Source organism: Myripristis murdjan, chromosome 3, assembly GCF_902150065.1.
Source record: "Myripristis murdjan chromosome 3, fMyrMur1.1, whole genome shotgun sequence".
NCBI lineage: Eukaryota > Metazoa > Chordata > Actinopteri > Holocentriformes > Holocentridae > Myripristis > Myripristis murdjan.
Window position 1 is genome coordinate 31764940 of NC_043982.1, and position 18641 is coordinate 31783580.

Sequence of the window (18641 nt, forward strand, 5' to 3'; positions counted from 1 at the left end):
TGGCACACAAAAAGTCAACCTTACAAGTGCACCCTGAACAATGAACACAGGAATCCCTTTATACTCTAGTGCTGTGTCTCATTCTTATCTGGTATCTCCCGCTCTGTTGATTTTCCAGCAGGCCAAGGCCGTTTGCTACGTCTTCTCGCATTCTGTGTACACACTTGCTACACTCAGTACTTTTCCACTTCTTCTTTCCCACAGACCATCTGCCTTGGACTTAAATAAACTCACAGATAACAATAACCTTTATTCTGTTGCATCTAGAGAAAACATTTTACGGCACTGCCTTAGTTCTGTTGCACATAGGATGCATTCGTGGCACCAATTCAGGCAATAAGCTAGAAGAGTACACTCTGTCCATATGTCCCCTATTCTGGACTGTAGGCTACCCTCTGTGCTGAACAAAACTCAGGAGAGACTCAGAAGCCAATTGTATTGTCGCTTGCTTTTGAAATTACATATTGAATTGCTGTATGGTTAAAATATAATGTAGTGATACAGTCAATAGTTCGAGTTCAGCCTGAATTTCTTTGACACCAGTGTTTTACTCACAATCAGAGTGAACATGGCCACAGCAGGATTTAAAATAAGAGCAGGCTGGACAGTGAATGAAGTGAGGGACTGGTGTAGCGACCCAGTATGTGAAGAGAGAGAGAGAGAGAGAGAGAGAGAGAGAGAGAGGAAGAGAGCAGCGGTGGTCGAGCGAGCTAGACAGTGAATGAAGTCAGGGAATTCAAAACCTTTGAAAAAAGTTTTTTTCAAAGGTTTTGAATCCCTGTGACCACAAGAGCTTCTTCATCATACACTCAAAACTGTCAGGGCTGTTTCTAGATTTTTGGAAGCCCTGTGCAAAACCTTATTTGCCCTCAAGTATTTCCTGGGCATTAACTTTACATATAAAATCCCAATTGAACACCAGTGTCTCACACACTGTGGAACAGGGTTCATAGTTTTTTCCTGACTGCTGAGGCGCCATCTTTGAAACTGTTCTCACTAACCATGAAACCTTACACCAATCAGCATAACTACATATCTAGACAATAGGCCCGTTTCCACCGAAAAAGTCCTGGTAGTATTTGGGGGGCAGGAGCTACTACAGCAGGCCTATTCAATTGGCGGCCCGCGGGCCACATGCGGCCCAGAAGCAATTCCCGAGTGGCCCAGCTCGTGGTTCAACCAAAAAAGCAGAGAAAAACATTCACGAGAATGAACTACTGCAGAAATCCCTGCAGTAGTTCAGAAAGTGAATGCAACACTCCACGTTGCCTAGCAACACACAACCAACTCACACTGCAGCGCGTTGTTTTGAAAGTTACTGATGCTAGCGGCTCAAAAGTATGTCTTTTTCAACCCTTAAACGAAAAATTGACGATGAAAACCGCCGTTTTAAATGTCTGGAAAATGTCTGGCCCAGCTTAAGGTCTCGGTTAAAAATCTGGCCCAACTGAATTTGTAATTGAATAGCCCTGTACTACAGGAACGTCCTCTCACTCGGCCCTCTCACCTGCCGTGTCTCCACTGAGAGGGCCGAGGAGGAGGAAGGTTCCTGTAAAGTTACCGGGCTCTGGATGTGACGTAATCGTTGCGTGACCATTTTAATCAGGGTGTCAAAAAGTATGTTGTTAAAAAATTGTGTTCTTAGTGTTCCTAAAAATGCAGGCTAAAAAGCATGTTGTTAGCGTTAGCTAACATTCGCTAAAGCTAACATTAGTGTCCCTAAAGCCGGCTAAAAAGCATGTTGTTAGCACTAGCTAACGTTAGCAAGCACGTTAGCTTAGCTTGGTAGTGTTGCTAGGGACGCCAACGTTAGCTAACGTTAGGTAAAGCTTTCTGTTGACACCACATCGCGCCGTGAGTAAATCCAATCAGCACCAAGCAAACCCCGAGCCGGGGCCGCTCAGAGTCCCTACCCTGAGGCAGGGCCTTTTTTTAGCCCCTGTAAAGGTTCCTGAACTCTCTCCTTCGGAGTAGTTCCGGCGGTGGAGACACACGACAACGGCTCCGGCCCCGTAAAATTACCCCGAAGTTCTGGCGATGGAAACGGGCCTATAAAAAAACACTTTTGTGCTGTGTTTTTTTTTTTTTTTCTGTACACAGGGCAGCAGTTTGCAGTAAAGTTGTGTCATACATGTAGTGAACACACACACATACACACACACACACACACACACACACACACACACACAGGTATGCATTATGGATGTGTATTCTGAATGTAAGACACTATAAATACAAATCAGGGGGAAAGATTTTTTTTCCATAATGTTTTACTATAACACTCCTCAAAAAACAAAAGCACAGAAGAAGGAAACAAAAACAAGAAAGAAAAGAACTGACAAAAATGGGTAAAATCTTGCCTTTGTGTGTGTCTGGCCATGAGACTTTATCTTGTTTCATCACCTCCTTCTCCTCTTCCTCTGTCCAACATTGGCCTCCGTTGTTGTCCAAACCAAATGTTTACCTGCGGCCTGTTTATAGAGCTCAAGCTCTGATTTGTAAATGATCATTATTTACATAAACGTGTTTTCACATGTCTAAACGCGGAAAAAGCAAAATAAAACAGAGAACGTGGATTCAGTTTGACACACTTGGTAAATGCATCGGCAACAAGTGTTAATGGTTTCAGAAACAGAACTTCAAGAATCACAACAGAAAAAACTTTGATACCAAAACACATTCCATTTTGCAAACATTGTTCTTCAGTTTTATTTCCTTCATTTTTGTTTTTTGCTTCCTGAAGGAAAACTTGGCTTGGAAGTCATGACTGTGCTTTAAATATCTGTCTGACTGATGATTTTGACATTACTAAGACAAAGAGCTCTTGAAATAGAAGGTGCTTTTTGATTTAAATATACACATTATATTTAAGCGTTTGTGAGCTTAAATAATGTAATCTATGTGCTTTAGATCAGCACATGAGGACGCGTGTTTACCAAGGGGGAAAAAACATGTTAGTGTAACAGGGGCCCCCTTGATGGTCACGGGGCCTCTGCACACATGCGTAGTCTACATATAGCAAGAAACAGCCCTGATAGCTGAGCATAAAATTTTTTAGGCTGATAGCTCCATTAGTGTGCAAGATTAGCTGCAGATAGACACACAGACAGACACAAAGACTAGACCATTCAAATATTAGGGTTAAACATGATAAAGGTTAAACATGGCAAACGATTAAGAATAAACAAACATGACAAGAACACAGGAATTCCCTAAACAAAGGTCTTATGTTCACCATCTAAAATGCTTGAGTTCCATTTTTTTTTTTTTGATTTTGCCTCTGCTGTTGGCAATGGCACAGTGAGATGTATGTGGAATGTAAGGATTACTGCTCTCTCTCTCTCTCTCTCTCTCTCTCTCGCCTTCTCCTGTCTTGTCCGTGGTGTTGTAAAAAGGCCTTTGTTGTGCTCTGCAGTATAAATCATTTACAGGCTTTGCATAAATTTGTGTAATCTCCTTCATGGGGGCTGGGCAGCCAATCTGATTCATTGGAAACCAAGGAGGAAGAGTTCATGTCTTCCATGGACCCCAAACATTCACGTGCAGCGAGAAACCTGAGCACAGTGTGTCACAGCCATTAGTAATCACATAACAATATATGCTATGCATGCAAATGTGTAAAAAGACAGGCGGATATTGTTCATGCACAAATGGACTCTAACATAAACATTCATACCCAGGAAATAAATCGCATATTTTGCTCCAAAATTAGACACAAACCATTTGAAAAAAAGGATTTTTTATATAATTGATTGGGTCAAATAAACAGTGTTGGTACTTTTTAAAAGACAGTACTTCAATTCACTTGGCAAAATAATACTTTTCCACTCCTTACTCTTGATATTTTAGAAATAGTAAATATTAAACTTCAGCTGGGTCATCATCATTTTGTCCAAAATGGATTTTGTGTTGAACAATCTGGACAACAAACTCATCAGTTTATCTCCAGCGTTTTTGCAACAGGCAGTGCAGCTCACACACAAACTGCAATCAGCCTCATACATCCTGCACATACACACATCTCTCTCGCACATCAGCATACCATCTATTTCAGCTGGAGCCGTGTTACACACACACACACACACAGTTGCGCTCCCTCGATGCGGTGACGAGGCTGCTATAAGACAGTAAATCATTGAAAGGCGGAGTGCAGCGCTGAAAGCTCGGTGACAGAAGATAAAACATGCAGGAGCGAGCGGACAGCAGTCTCTCCAGCCCAGACTCCACTCCATACTCTGCACAACTCGGCTGGCTCCCCCTCTTGCATCGCAAACGCTCTGACAGTATTTAGTCTAATGAAAACACCATACAGTCCACCGCGGTGCAACCTGAGAGACACAGAGGGAGCAGGCAATTTCACTCACATATTAATCCCCACTGCTGGGGATATAATGTAAGATGAGGTAGGGTTGTGTATATGAAATGGAGCATGATAATTAAAGACAATATACTATCCCCAAATCATAAGACATAATGGCAGGGAGATGAGAGATATTGGAGTAGAGGAAGCAGAGAGAGACACTGACATCAGTCACATAGCAACAATGAAAGCGATGTATATGCAGTTGTGAGCTAAAATGAGTGCCACTGTGAAACCACGTCGCCTTGATTTTCAATCATACTCCCCTCTTTCTTTTCTCCATGTGCCAGTACACCTGTTCAAATATAAGTGTAACACACACAGCAAATGTGATTGCACTGCAACATCTCTGACACACAGACACACACACACAAATCACTTGTCAGGATCATTTCACACGTCCTCAATGGGAAACCCCATCAGCTCTCACAGCGGGACACAGAGCAGTGCAACAGCGATACATCCCAGATAGTCGTACCTCACTCACACACACCGCAGATGCATTTACCCAGAAAGGTAGTGGGGCATACGACTCCAACATGGTGACCACACTCATGCATGCCACAAAGACTCTGAGTGTGCTGCGGGAGGCTAAGGACCGTGTTCTTATGATGAAGCAGGGATATCTGAAGCAAGGACATGCCCAGTAGCCTGCACAGATAATATTCCTTCAGGCTGGCTCTGGTAGCTGACTGGTGTACTTGTTTATCTTCAATATGCAGCAGAAGCACAAAAATAAACACAAACGTCATGCACATAGAGATGAAACATCTTATTTGCGTGAAAATCCCCCCCCCCCACCCCCACCCCCCGTTATACTCTTACATATATTTTCAATATCATCCATTTGTGATCTTCAACTCATTCGTAGTGTTTTCCTTTTGTGATGAAGTATTCCCAGAAGGCCTCTTGATAAATCACCAAAAATGAGCATGAACTAGAGGAGTTGTGCCCCTAGCTCAAAACACAGCATGTCTTGAGGGCTGCATTGCATTCTGGTCTATCGAGGCTTCTGCCAGTGGAGAAATTAGTTGCTCTACCTCTTCTACAATTGATTTCTACCTGGACATCAGGGTCTTCCTCTTTGATTGTGAGGGACAGACACCAAATCTTTACATTTACCACTGATGTTTTAGATAGCTGATTTTTTTTTTTTTTTTTTTTTTGTTATTAAACTCCTTTATAGCTGCTGGGGAAATCTGGGTGTTACATCACACTATCTGCAGTTGGCCAGTTATCCACAGGATAAAAAAAATAAAATACACCATCATAAAACAAAATGAATCCAGAAATCTGCTCAGGGTTCTTTGCCAGCAGCTGTTTTAACAGTGTTTAAATGTGGATTTTTCCTTTAATTCCGTCTATCCTGTCTACAATTCACATTCTCGGTGTTGAGCCCTTTCTGCTTTCTATTGAGTGTCTCCCCTCCCTCTCTTCCTCTCTGCTCTTGTTGAGTTTGCTGCCTTTTATCCAGTGTCTCTGCCCTCTTTCTGTCGCTCTATTTTCCTGGTGAGTTTCAGTGTTTGGAAATGCAATCCCCGCTGCCTGGCCCACTGACCTGCGGGGTAAATACTTTTATCCCATCGTTGCTCTCATAGTCTCTCCTATTCCTCCTGCTCCCTGCCCTGTGACCTCCTAATGCTTTGACTCACAAATAAGCATTATGCAGTACCGAGTGTATGTGCGCACATACACACATGAAAACGAGTCCTCTGCAGTAACAGTTTCACACAGTGTGCAGCAGACTTCATCCTCCATCCAAAACTTATGCCATGCACAACAACGGAATAAATTAAAGACATATTGGTACGTGGCAATCGATGAGATCCTTGTTTTATTTATTTGGTCTCAGTTTTTGGTGTTAAGTGCTCTTGGTGTGATGTTTTTGCAGTGCACTTTCCAGAGATCACCCGTCAGTCAAAAGGTGTGTGCGGCTCTTTTTCCTTGGACTTTCTTGTGATGATTAGTCTGTTAAGTCATGGCTTATCATGGGGTTATCATGGCTCATGTCACTGCTTCTTGAAAAATAAAATGTATTATCACCTGTACACTAGAGGATTGGAGGGAAACACCCTCCACACACTGGATATTTATGCCAATTACCTTGGCACATTTAGAATTATGGAAACACTTAAACACTTAAACACGTAAACAATTGTGTTCACTTACAAATCAGAGCTTGAGTCACAGGTAAACATTTGGTTTGGACAACAATAAAGGCCAATATTGGACAGAAGGAGGGTTGAGGACTAGAGGAGGAAGAGGAGGAGAAGAAGTAAGATAATATTTTTCAGTTATTTTTTCTAGCACAAATGCTTCTGTTCTCTTCTGCTGTTTTTGTGGAAAAAAATCTTTTCACCTTTATTTGTATTGATGCTGTGTAATGTTTGGAAAATACATTCATACTGTGCACATTTGTGTGTGTGTTTACTTCATGTATAACAAAACTTTATAGCAAACTGCTGCCCTTCATACAGAAAAAGCAAAAGCCGCAAGTATTTTTCATTTGTACTGTCACTGCGTGGTTGGTGCTTTGTGTGCTTATTCTTATGGTTTGTGTGTACCGTATTGATGCAAAAATACAAGTTTTTAAAGGAGTTTGAATTGTTTGCTTTTGCAAGAGCTGTGTAATGTTTTGCTGCTTTGAGGCAAGGTTTTGTGGTTAAAGTGCAGAGTTATCCAACAGATTCAAAGCTAGTGCCTAAGCAATGAGAAAAAAAAAAAAAAAAAAAAAAAACCTGTAACACTAAACTGGGAAGCTTTCCACTGAAGTACTTTGTTTGACTGTAGGTGAGGGTTTTTGCCTCGGTAAGGTTTTCAACACAGAGAGCCATCCCAGGCAGCATTTTGTGACTGTGTTTGACATTATACCCCACCAACTTTACCTGTTAGTTATGAAAAATAAGTCATGTTGTTTTTTTATATAGCATATATAAAGTGCATATTGCCCAAAGGGTACAACAGGACGCTGTGTTTGACCAGTAAAAACCATATTATACATATTATGTATTATATAATTATATTATAATAAAACCATTTCAGTGGCACTCCAGGAATAACTGGTCGTACTGAAATGAAGTCGGCCTAATATGGTTCCAGTATTGACAGTTTTTATATGAACTAAATATGTTATGTTACTGTTTACAGAAGGAAGTGAAGGCATACTCTGATGCAACTATTCATTTTGTCAAAGATCAGTGTTTTGACACATAATGCTTTCATCAGGATAAAAACAGCACATCACCTCAATGGTGTATATATATATATATATATACAGTACAGGCCAAAAGTTTGGACACACCTTCTCATTCAATGCGTTTTCTTTATTATCATGACTATTTACATTGTAGATTCTAACTGAAGGAATCAAAACTATGAATGAACACATGTGGAGTTATGTACTTAACAAAAAAAAGGTGAAATAACTGAAAACATGTTTTATACTCTAGTTTGTTCAAAACAGCCACCCTTTGCTCTGATTACTGCTTTGCACACTCTTGGCATTCTCTCGATGAGCTCCATGAGGTAGTCACCTGAAATGGTTTTCCAACAGTCTTGAAGGAGTTCCCAGAGGTGTTTAGCACTTGTTGGCCCCTTTGCCTTCACTCTGCGGTCCAGCTCACCCCAAACCATCTGGATTGGGTTCAGGTCCGGTGACTGTGGAGGCCAGGTCATCTGCCGCAGCACTCCATCACTCTCCTTCTTGGTCAAATAGCCCTTACACAGCCTGGAGGTGTGTTTGGGCTCATTGTCCTGTTGAAAAATAAATGATCGTCCAACTAAATACAAACCGGATGGGATGGCATGTCGCTGCAGGATGCTGTGGTAGCCATGCTGGTTCAGTGTGCCTTCAATTTTGAATAAATCCCCAACAGTGTCACCAGCAAAACACCCCCACACCATCACACCTCCTCCTCCATGCTTCACAGTGGGAACCAGGCATGTGGAATCCATCCATTCACCTTTTCTGCGTCTCACAAAGACACGGCGGTTGGAACCAAAGATCTCAAATTTGGATTCATCAGACCAAAGCACAGATTTCCACTGGTCTAATGTCCATTCCTTGTGTTTCTTGGCCCAAACAAATCTCTTCTGCTTGTTGCCTCTCCTTAGCAGTGGTTTCCTAGCAGCTATTTGACCATGAAGGCCTGATTCGCGCAGTCTCCTCTTAACAGTTGTTCTAGAGATGGGTCTGCTGCTAGAACTCTGTGTGGCATTTATCTGGTCTCTGATCTGAGCTGCTGTTAACTTGCGATTTCTGAGGCTGGTGACTCAGATGAACTTGCCCTCAGAAGCAGAGGTGACTCTTGGTCTTCCTTTCCTGGGTCGGTCCTCATGTGTGCCAGTTTCGTTGTAGCGCTTGATGGTTTTTGCGACTCCACTTGGGGACACATTTAAAGTTTTTGCAATTTTCCGGACTGACTGACCTTCATTTCTTAAAGTAATGATGGCCACTCATTTTTCTTTAGTTAGCTGATTGGGTCTTGCCATAATATGAATTTTAACAGTTGTCCAATAGGGCTGTCGGCTGTGTAGTAACCTGACTTCTGCACAACACAACTGATGGTCCCAACCCCATTGATAAAGCAAGAAATTCCACTAATTAACCCTGATAAGGCACTCCTGTGAAGTGAAAACCATTTCAGGTGACTACCTCTTGAAGCTCATGGAGAGAATGCCAAGAGTGTGCAAAGCAGTAATCAGAGCAAAGGGTGGCTATTTTGAAGAAACTAGAATATAAAACATGTTTTCAGTTATTTCACCTTTTTTTGTTAAGTACAGAACTCCACATGTGTTCATTCATAGTTTTGATTCCTTCAGTTAGAGTCTACAATGTAAATAGTCATGAAAATAAAGAAAACGCATTGAATGAGAAGGTGTGTCCAAACTTTTGGCCTGTACTGTATATATATATATATATATATATATATATATACACTACTCACAAAAAGTTAGGGATATTTGGCTTTTGGGTGAAATTTATGGAAAATATAAAGAGTTCACGCTACAGTGATATTATATCATGAAAGTAGGACATTTAAGTAGAAGCATACACTGGTGATTTCCTCATCTCAAACAATTTCTTGAAACAAAAGCCAACAACAGCGGTGGATATACCACAACAAAAAATGTCAGTGTCAATAACTTGTCATGTGCCCTTGAGCATCAATTACAGCTTGACAACGACGTCTCATGCTGTTCACAAGTCGACTTATTGTCTGCTGAGGCATGGCATCCCACTCTTTTTGAAGGGCGGCCCTCAGGACATTGAGGTTCTGGGGTACAGAGCTCCGAGGCTCTACACAGCGACTCAGCTGATCCCATAAGTTTTCTATGGGATGCAGGTCTGAGAAAGTGCAGGCCACTCCATCTGAGGTACCCCAGTCTCCAGCAGCCGTCCTAATGATACGACCTCGATGAGCTGGAGCATCAAACACCTGATGTGAATTTTGCCGTTAAACTCCTTGTTAGAGAACAGCAACTTGTGCAAAAAGTACTGAAACACTGAACAGTTGGACATGTACATTCAGAAGTTTACAGAAGGTCACATTAAGTTCACCTGTAAAAGTTATAATGCATTTTAGGTTCATCCTGAAATTTCACCCGAAAGCCGAATATCCCTAACTTTTTGTGAGTAGTGTATTTATATATATATATATATATATATATACATATATATATATATATATACTGTAGATAACAGGTGTTTCAGATCATGGCAATAAACACTGGCCTGAATCTAGATAATATAGAGATGTCATACAACAAAGAAAAAAAAATACAGAAAAGAACTGACATCTATGTGTCAGTGACATTACAAGGACTTACAAATCATGTCACAGATATATGGATATGAATCGACTTTCTCTTTTCAGGAAAAAAGGCAATATGTGGAAGGCAATATGTGTCAAAACATTGATTTTTGACAAAATAAATAATTTTGTCAGAGTTATGAATGTGTGGCTTCCCTCCTCTTCTTTTGATGTCTGCTCAGTAAGCAGGAACCTCCCCAGTTCAGGAATGTCTTTCGCTTCCTTTCTTCATGCTGTTGTTTACAGTCATATTTTTATTTTGGAAGTGTTTTCTCAAAGCAAGGAATCTGCCATCATTTTTAGCAGATGCCGAGGAAATTTCACTCCTCTTCTGGTGTTTAAAGGGTTTGTGGGCAGTTTCATGAACTCTACCAAGGAAAACAGCTTCTGGCTGTTAATATGCATAATATGTATGTATCATGTATCATATGGATACTTTGGATATAAGAGTCTGCCAAATGTGAATTGTAATTGTAATTTGTTCTTATAGTCCCTCACTCTTAGGAGGGTGAGGGGAGCTACACTGTGTATGATATAAGCAGACAGCCATCAACATTGTCCCCTATGCTGGAAAAAATTGCGAGAGAAATCAAGTTGGTTGTAGCTGCTTTCTACGTGCCCGTCCAGCATATAGTACAACAATTTGTAAATTATGACTTTCTAATAGGAATTGCTATCTAAACAGCTTCCTTGGGCTGAGACAGAGCCTGTAGTTTGGTCTAAATGTGAATAAAAAAGCAGTGGAGAAATGAAACAAATGAATAAACAAATATACAGTAAATGTACATGGGATGACATTGCATTGCAAAACAAGAGGTCAAGGTCATAAACAGCAGACACTTGAAGCAGGCAGCTGAGAACTGAGTACATTCCATTGTTATTCTCCTCCTGAACTTCAGCTTACCATTTCAAGTGATTTAAAATATACTCACTGCATGCGGCAGTCAGTGCGGTTCAATGTTCTCCCAATTTATAATGTATCGACCCTTTCACGCACGTACAGAGAGAGAGAAAGAGAAAGAGAGAAAGAGAAAGAGAGAAAGAGAAAGAGAAAGAGAGAAAGAGAGATGAGGTAAGCAGATTAGGGTGAACAGTGTGTGGGTAAAGCTCAGTCTCAGGGGAGATGATCTGATTGTTTTGTTTTGTACAATTTAACATTACTAAAGTTTAAAGGCTGGAGAGGAAAAGAATGAGAGCGAGGGAGAGCGGCTGACAATAAGAGAGTCCTCTCCTGTGAACCTTACTCTAGCCTTTGGCATAAAGAGTGAGTCTGCATATTACTCAGTCTATCAGAACACAGCAGGAGAATGGGGAGAGAATTAATACACTTGGCTTTCATGCTATTATACTCCCCCTTTCCTTTTCTTCTCTCTTTCTCTTGCTCTGTCTTCCTCCAACTGGACAAAGGCTCGTGGTAACCTAATAAAATTTACTTATATGGTTTTATTTTTACTAGCTGATAACAACTCTGAGCAGAGGCCAATCATTAAACAAAAACAAGATTCATGAATCTTGAAATCGTTATTATATTTTCCATTAATTTCCAAAATGCTTTGTGCCAACGGTGCCTCGCTCTTAAAAGTGCTGCTCAGGCTCGGAGGCAAACATTTGTCTGTGTGCATTTCAATGACATAAACAGTATCTACTCCACCATACCCTCCACATCCATCTATCTGCCTTCCATAAATCTGAATGACATTAACATTTAAAACCCCAACTCCAGTCTCTCTGTGGATGGGTCTCACAGACAGAAAGACTTCTATTTTATTTATCCACATGACAGTCAGGGAAGACAGGCAGGGCCACAGACAGGCATAAATCTGAGTGCAGGTTGGAGACAGTCAAACAGCACGACCGCCTTGGCCACCAGGTTAAGTGAATATCACCCACTGCGCACCCTGCACACACTCCTATTTCCCCCTCCCATTAAATATGTGTTTCATTTCTGCCTTATTTAGATGGAAAGTCATTTTACCCTCTTTTATAGAAGGTCATAAAATATATGGTGGGCTTTTTTAACACTCTGCATAACATTTACATTTTCTATTGTATAAATGTGATCGGTGCGACACAGATCTGAATAAAACATTCATGGCAAAAGCCATTTCCTCTGTGACATTTGGACCCCTATCTATCATCAGTTTTCTATATGCAGCCAGGGGAACAAACGCTGGTCAAATGTTTAAATGTGGCCTCTCCATATAAAATTTAAACCTCGCTTTCACATTAACACCCGCCGGCTAGTAGATGGAAATGCTTTTTTGCGGAGATAAGAGAAAAGTCAAATGGAAATGACTCGCAGGGCTGTTGTGGCAGTGGGGAGGGGGCTGATGGGCCTGGAAAATTGAAGCATGTCAGTAAAATTAGAAAACGTCACCTCTGCCTCATTGGCAGACATGTAAATGTGGCAGAGCCCTTCAGATGTGTGTGGACTGTCCTGCACTGCTTATTCTCCCCAAAAATATCATCACTGTATCAAATAGGAGGGCCTTGGCACTTAAAAATTACTTATGGCTGGGTAATAATTCAATACTGTTGGCATTCGTCTTTCCGTAAAATCATGTGTAATAATTACACTGAGTTATTATGATGAACAATTCTGTTGTCTATTAATGACAAGCACTAATTAAAATCTCACAAAATGAGATTTGAAACAACTTATGGAATATCACATCTTGCTATACACATTTAGCAGTTATTATTAGCTTACACACTGGCATGGAAATAATTTCCTCCATGGTATTTAGGTTTGATTGTCTGATTGAACACTGAATAACACTTATTCGTGTTTTACACATGTGTACAGTAACCTAGTCCTGTCTTGTAATTGAGCCTAATTCTATCTTCCCATGAGGACTTTTTTTTTAAACAACCACAGAGTATTCCAATCATTCTGACACCAAAATTACATTTGCAGCACAATTATATCTGGTTAAAAGCCATTTTATATTAGGCTGTGTTTTAGCCATGCGATCAAATCAACAGACATTTAAAGGACCATTATACTAGAAAAGGGCGATCAAATAATTAAGGAGCATTAGAGACTTAAAAAATGACATTAAATGTAAAATTAAATAAAGGTAGATACCCTAAAAATGAATGCAGCGTTAGTTAGGTAGAAAAACTTGACCTTGTTGATGATGACTGAATGCTCGCTCGTTTAGAGATAGCAAACATGATTCAGTAGTCATGTCATCATTTCCTTCATATTCGTCAACATTGTCAAGACATTCAAATAAAAAATATCTGGTAAATGCTGTATACTGGGTTGTTTTAATGGGTTTTGTTAATCCTATGGACCATCTTATATAATTATAAAATGTTAATCAACACAATTGTAATTAATTGTTGTGAAGTTAAGAAAACATGACATATAAAAACATGAACTCAAAACTTTTCTATTACTGAATATTTATTCTTGTTCACTCCAATATACAACACAAATGTTGAATAAGAGAGTATTTCTGGAGGAGGCTGAAGTATTTCAGATACTTCAGCCACAGGTATTCACATTATTCTTCTTTTTATGTTGAGAGACTTGAAATTGAGGGAAAATGGGGCTGTTTTCAATTTGAACTAAATTCCATTGACAAAATGCAAGGCCCTGGGAAATTAGACACACTCTCATTTTAAAAACAATTTACTGTTCCAGTATTTACTAAATAAGTTTGCCAACAGTTGCACAGTCACAAAGTGGCACAAAGGGTTGTTTTTCAGGCCACCATGCAGTTACCAAAACTTTGCTGTTATTTATCTGTACTGCAGTAGTCTACTTAATTATACATTTATCAGGTTTGTACAGCAGACATTCAGTAGCCTATTGTGCTCTCCTACTTAATTTTTGCTATCATCACAGCTATGTTGAATACACAGTTCTGATTGGTCAGTGAAGGCATTCTGTTGGTTATTTCTGAATGACTGATTGTTCATCAAGCTGTAACCTCATCAGTGCAAGTGTTTGAAATTAACGTGCCTCACCAAAGAAAGCCTTGTTTCTGTGTTGTGGGCTAGACTCCTAACGAACTAGCTAAATATGCAGAAAGAAGTCAGTTCAGTAGCTGACTGATGGCATGTATTGTCAAAAAGACATTACCATTGTTAACCTCTGTTAACTAAGTTATGGGGATCCAAAAACTGCAGACTGGGAGCAGGATACTTTCCTCCAGACCAAGCAGCAGCAGCAGGTGCCTCTCCTAGTTAGCTGCCTGATATAAGTTAGCTGAGTTATGATACACACATACCAAATCTATTAAACAAATGTGAGGTGTGCTAACCCCAAAGAGTCTGGTTTTGGGGCAAACTGCTTCCTCTATGATTACAGAAGCCTCTTTATTCCTATGCTTGACAGAATGGAAAACCTGTGTCTGATTGCATATGTAAGGGTTTTCGTCTCTTCGTTTTCAAGTTTAAAGCAAATAGCAGCTCCAACGTCAGTTTTATTGTCCATCGGGTAAATGGTACACTAAAATACTTAAGGTTTCTGAAAACTTTGGAGGTAAGAAATATACAATGCTGCTGCTGAATCTTGACTCAGATTTTATTCTGCAAAGCTTGATAGTTTGACCAGACGTTCGTGAGCTACGCACCTTCCATTGGATGGACTTCATCTGTATAAAATTGACCTTGACTGCTCTTTATGGAAATAAAGACCCGGTGAATGATCCGTCCACTTGCCACGATGTCCCTGACGTGCACTGCACAGTCGTATCCCCGCTCTGCATTGATAATGAAGAGAATGCATCCAACTGACAAGCATCGGCAGATTTTGTGTGCATGTACCATTACATAGCAACCTTGAAACGTAACCAAAATGGCACTGCATAGCAAAGTAAACTGTTTTCATTGTAATTTCTTTGCTTTTAGCACTGATGTTGGTAGAGAGACAGCTCTACAAGTTGTAAAATAAGTAATACAATCTACTTTGAGGTGGTTTTATATTGAAAAATACTGACTTCTGTGATGGAACCCCTGACACTCTTGGATAGAACACCACCTTGTTGGGGATTATAGGCTACAGGATTATACCCAATTCATGCCTCTTGTCTTTTCAGTCTATGCAGCATCAGCAGCGACATTACTGTGAACGGTCTCAGCGCAGAGTTGTGCACCTCTGGATATTTGTAATCCTGCAGACAGTGCTGAAGGAGCAGTGTTGCAACTATTAGCTGAATTGTTGCACCAAAAGAAATGCTGGAAGTGAATGATACTGCATCCCTCTGGCAACAGCTCAAACTCCATTCTCTCAAGCCATTTTGACAACAACAAGTATGAACTGACTGATGTCTGTGGTGACAATGCACGCTGTTCACACCATAAACACTGAAAAGAAGCATGAATTGGCCTTTACTTAATAGGCAGACATGAAAACTACTAGCTGTAATGTACACTACCTCTAGCAGTGAAAAGCTGCTGTTAGGAGTATAATTGACCGTGACAGGAATGATGATGTGAAACACCATTCATTTTCTTCATAGACAAATGACTTTGATGTGGAAACACATATCTTGGTGAAGACTTGTGCTCTGCGTTACATGAAACTTCCAAGGCTTGCTGGTGCACAAAATCACAGAAAAGACAGGGTAGGGAAGTCTGTCTTACTCCCATTGATGGAGTACGTTGTTCTTCATCTCCCTCCCCCAGCCGCCCTCTCTGATGGGACATGACCGATGTGCTGCAGGCCTGAAACATCAGGGGGGAGATGATTTTTAAGGCTCCTCTCCCAACTGACAGCCTCAGTCCTTGAGTCTTTGTAGAGTCTTTGGTTACAATGGTTTGTGAATTTGTGCACGGTAAAAAAAAAGCCTGCAATTCTTGGAAAGCTATTTGTTTTTGATTATTTGATTTTGTAGGTACCTCCTGTACTACATCCCTATGCGTTTCATTGTAAAATGTACTTCAGCCATCTGGAAAGACTAAATTACCTGGTATTCTTTGTTGATGTATAATGTAAGATGTATGTGTTTTTGAGACAATGGCCATAAGAAAGTTGTCAGATTAACTTCCAGATTTACTGGGACAGCAGTTTCACATGTTAAATGTTGGATACTTCATTTTGGAATGAAAATGTGATTAGATATAATTTATTACAAAGATGGCTGTATGGGGTAGGCAAAAGCATTTCAATTATCTTCAATAGATTTGTAAGCCTTTTTTTTTTTTTTTTTAAATGAATCACTCCCCTTCAATTTGTATCAGGAAATCCAATGTAATGTCAATTACTCTATGATGATTGCAAGTATCTGTCCATTTGGAGCCAAACTTTCTTTGTTTTCATTTCTTCTTTTCAACTCTTTGTGGTGCTTTATACCACATATGAGACAAAACTAAGACCGAGCTTATTTCAGAGAACTGACAAACACTGATTCCACGAGTTAGGCTACATCCAGACCTGAACGTAACCAGTGATCCAAGTCCAGTTATTACCCAGTTTGGGAGGAAAGTGGGCTGCCCCAGTTCAGGGATCCCTCAGGTACTCATTATTATTGTTTACATGCTTTATTGTGTTACATATAGTTTTAAATCACTCCGTGTACTCACATGCCATGTTCTTGTAAATCTGCGATCTTCAGAGGAACTATTTCAGAATACGATTTTCAGTGAATATCTATTCATATATAATAGCACTCTCGCAATAACAGCACTTTAAAACGAGCCAGTGCATGTTAGTTTCTGCCCAAACATACAACACACAGTATACGGCATGTTTGTGAGCCCGTTATTACAATAATATATAGCATCTAATTATAGGGTTTCTCTTCAGCATTCCCTATGATGCAGGTCAGGCATGCAGTTACATTAGATTCAGCTTTCATTTTGGTTTGCAAAAGAGGATGCATGTGTCGCGTTTATGGTGCAGCAGCCGCGATACTGAAATCTGTCTGTGATTCCAAGGGATGAAATCAATAGCCTGCACATTTTGCCAACTCCTGTGTCCTGCCATGCATCTTCATATCCCGGGCTTATCACATCACGGTCTCCTGAATATCTGCTCCATGGTAAGAAAAAAAAAGTGGTTTCGGAGATGACGGCGAGAGGGAAGACACAGGGTTTCTGAGCCGGCATGTGTCTGTCTGCAGCGGCTCTGGTGTGATAAAACAGACCGGGGGAACGGATGTCGACATGCTGCCTTCAAGTGCTCCTCGTAAGCTCCCACTTCCTTCTTCAGAAGTCGTAAACCCGGCGTTAATGCGCATATTAGCGACTTTGGCTGGCGATGACAACAGAATGGAGCAGTTTATTTGGTGTCAGTTGCTGTTTTATCAAGAAAACCTGACCGTACATCGCTAATTCATGAAGGAAGAAGAGCTAATGCATATCAGGCATGAAGCGGATACTTAAATTAATTTAAAATGAAAATGCATGACAACTAAATAAGTAAGAACTGAAACATGTATTACTATTTGTATACACAAAATGGTAGAGACAAATAAAAGGCACTTTTACCATCAGCTGCCCCCCTCCCTCCCAATAAACGTCACATTCTCGGCAGCTGCGATCATCACAGAAAAATCCCGACTTTCCCTGCCGTATAAATTCACCACTTTTTGCCGAAGTCGCCACGTGCGCCTCAAAGTCGTCATTTCGTTTCCGACAGCGCGTGAAGGTGGCGGGAGAGCGAGACTGCGCGCGATTTTGCCCGCCCGCTCGCGCCGTGCGTGTGCCCGCCGCCGTGGGCACGCGCACGGGGGGCTGTGCTCTGCTCTCTCTGCTCTCTGACCCCAGTGGCAGCTCCGACTCACTGCACTCCGGCTCCCCCTGTGTCAGACCGAGGCTGCTCTCTCTCTCTCCCTCTCTCTGTCCCAGTGTCTGTCAGTGTCTCTCGCCCTCTCCGGCTCGCTCGCTCTCTCTGTCTGTCTGGTTTCCACAGGAGCCAGCCGAGGTCCCCCCGGGTCGAAGGTTCTGCCCTACCCGCCCAGACTGCAACCCCGGACGGCCACGAAAACCTGCCTCCTCCCGCATGGACCCGCGTCTCTCAACCGCGTAGAGGGCGACCCCGACACTCTGTATCGGCCAAAAAACACGAAGGTAGAGCTATTCAACCTTTCCGCTTTGCTTTGAAAACCGTAGGCATGGAAGAGGGAAGAGAGAGGGGGGGAGAGAGAGGAAAAAAAAGCCCATGACACAAAGCCGTAGGTTAAGAGGTGCCTTGTCATTTACGAGGAAGAGCAAGAGGTTAGTGCAGCGGTTCCCTGACACCGACCACCTTTGGGTGTTTTTATTACAGGAGCCAGATCGCAGAGTTCAGGGTTTCACAGACCTTTTTGTACAATATTGAAATCAGCGGTGTTAACAGCAAGCGGCGCATAGCCCGGATCGCGTAATGCGTGGTATCAGAAGGGGTCAATTTATTCTCCTTTACCCCCTCTATTTCACCGTCTTGCTTTTTCCGAGTCGTTTCTATTCGCGAAGTTATATGCGTGTATGTCGGCGCTCTCCTCGGCGACAGGACTAACAATGTGTGCAGCAGC

General features: G+C 41.3%; 1 protein-coding gene across 1 annotated transcript in view; it reads left to right on the forward strand.

The window, feature by feature from the left end:
* Positions 1–17838: 17838 nt before the first annotated feature.
* mpped2a (metallophosphoesterase domain containing 2a) overlaps positions 17839–18641 on the forward strand; it is a 67618-nt gene continuing 66815 nt past the window's right edge. The window contains exon 1 of the mRNA XM_030048363.1: positions 17839–18198. The gene's annotated coding sequence lies outside the window, so the exon portion shown is untranslated. The remainder of the gene's footprint in view (positions 18199–18641) is intronic.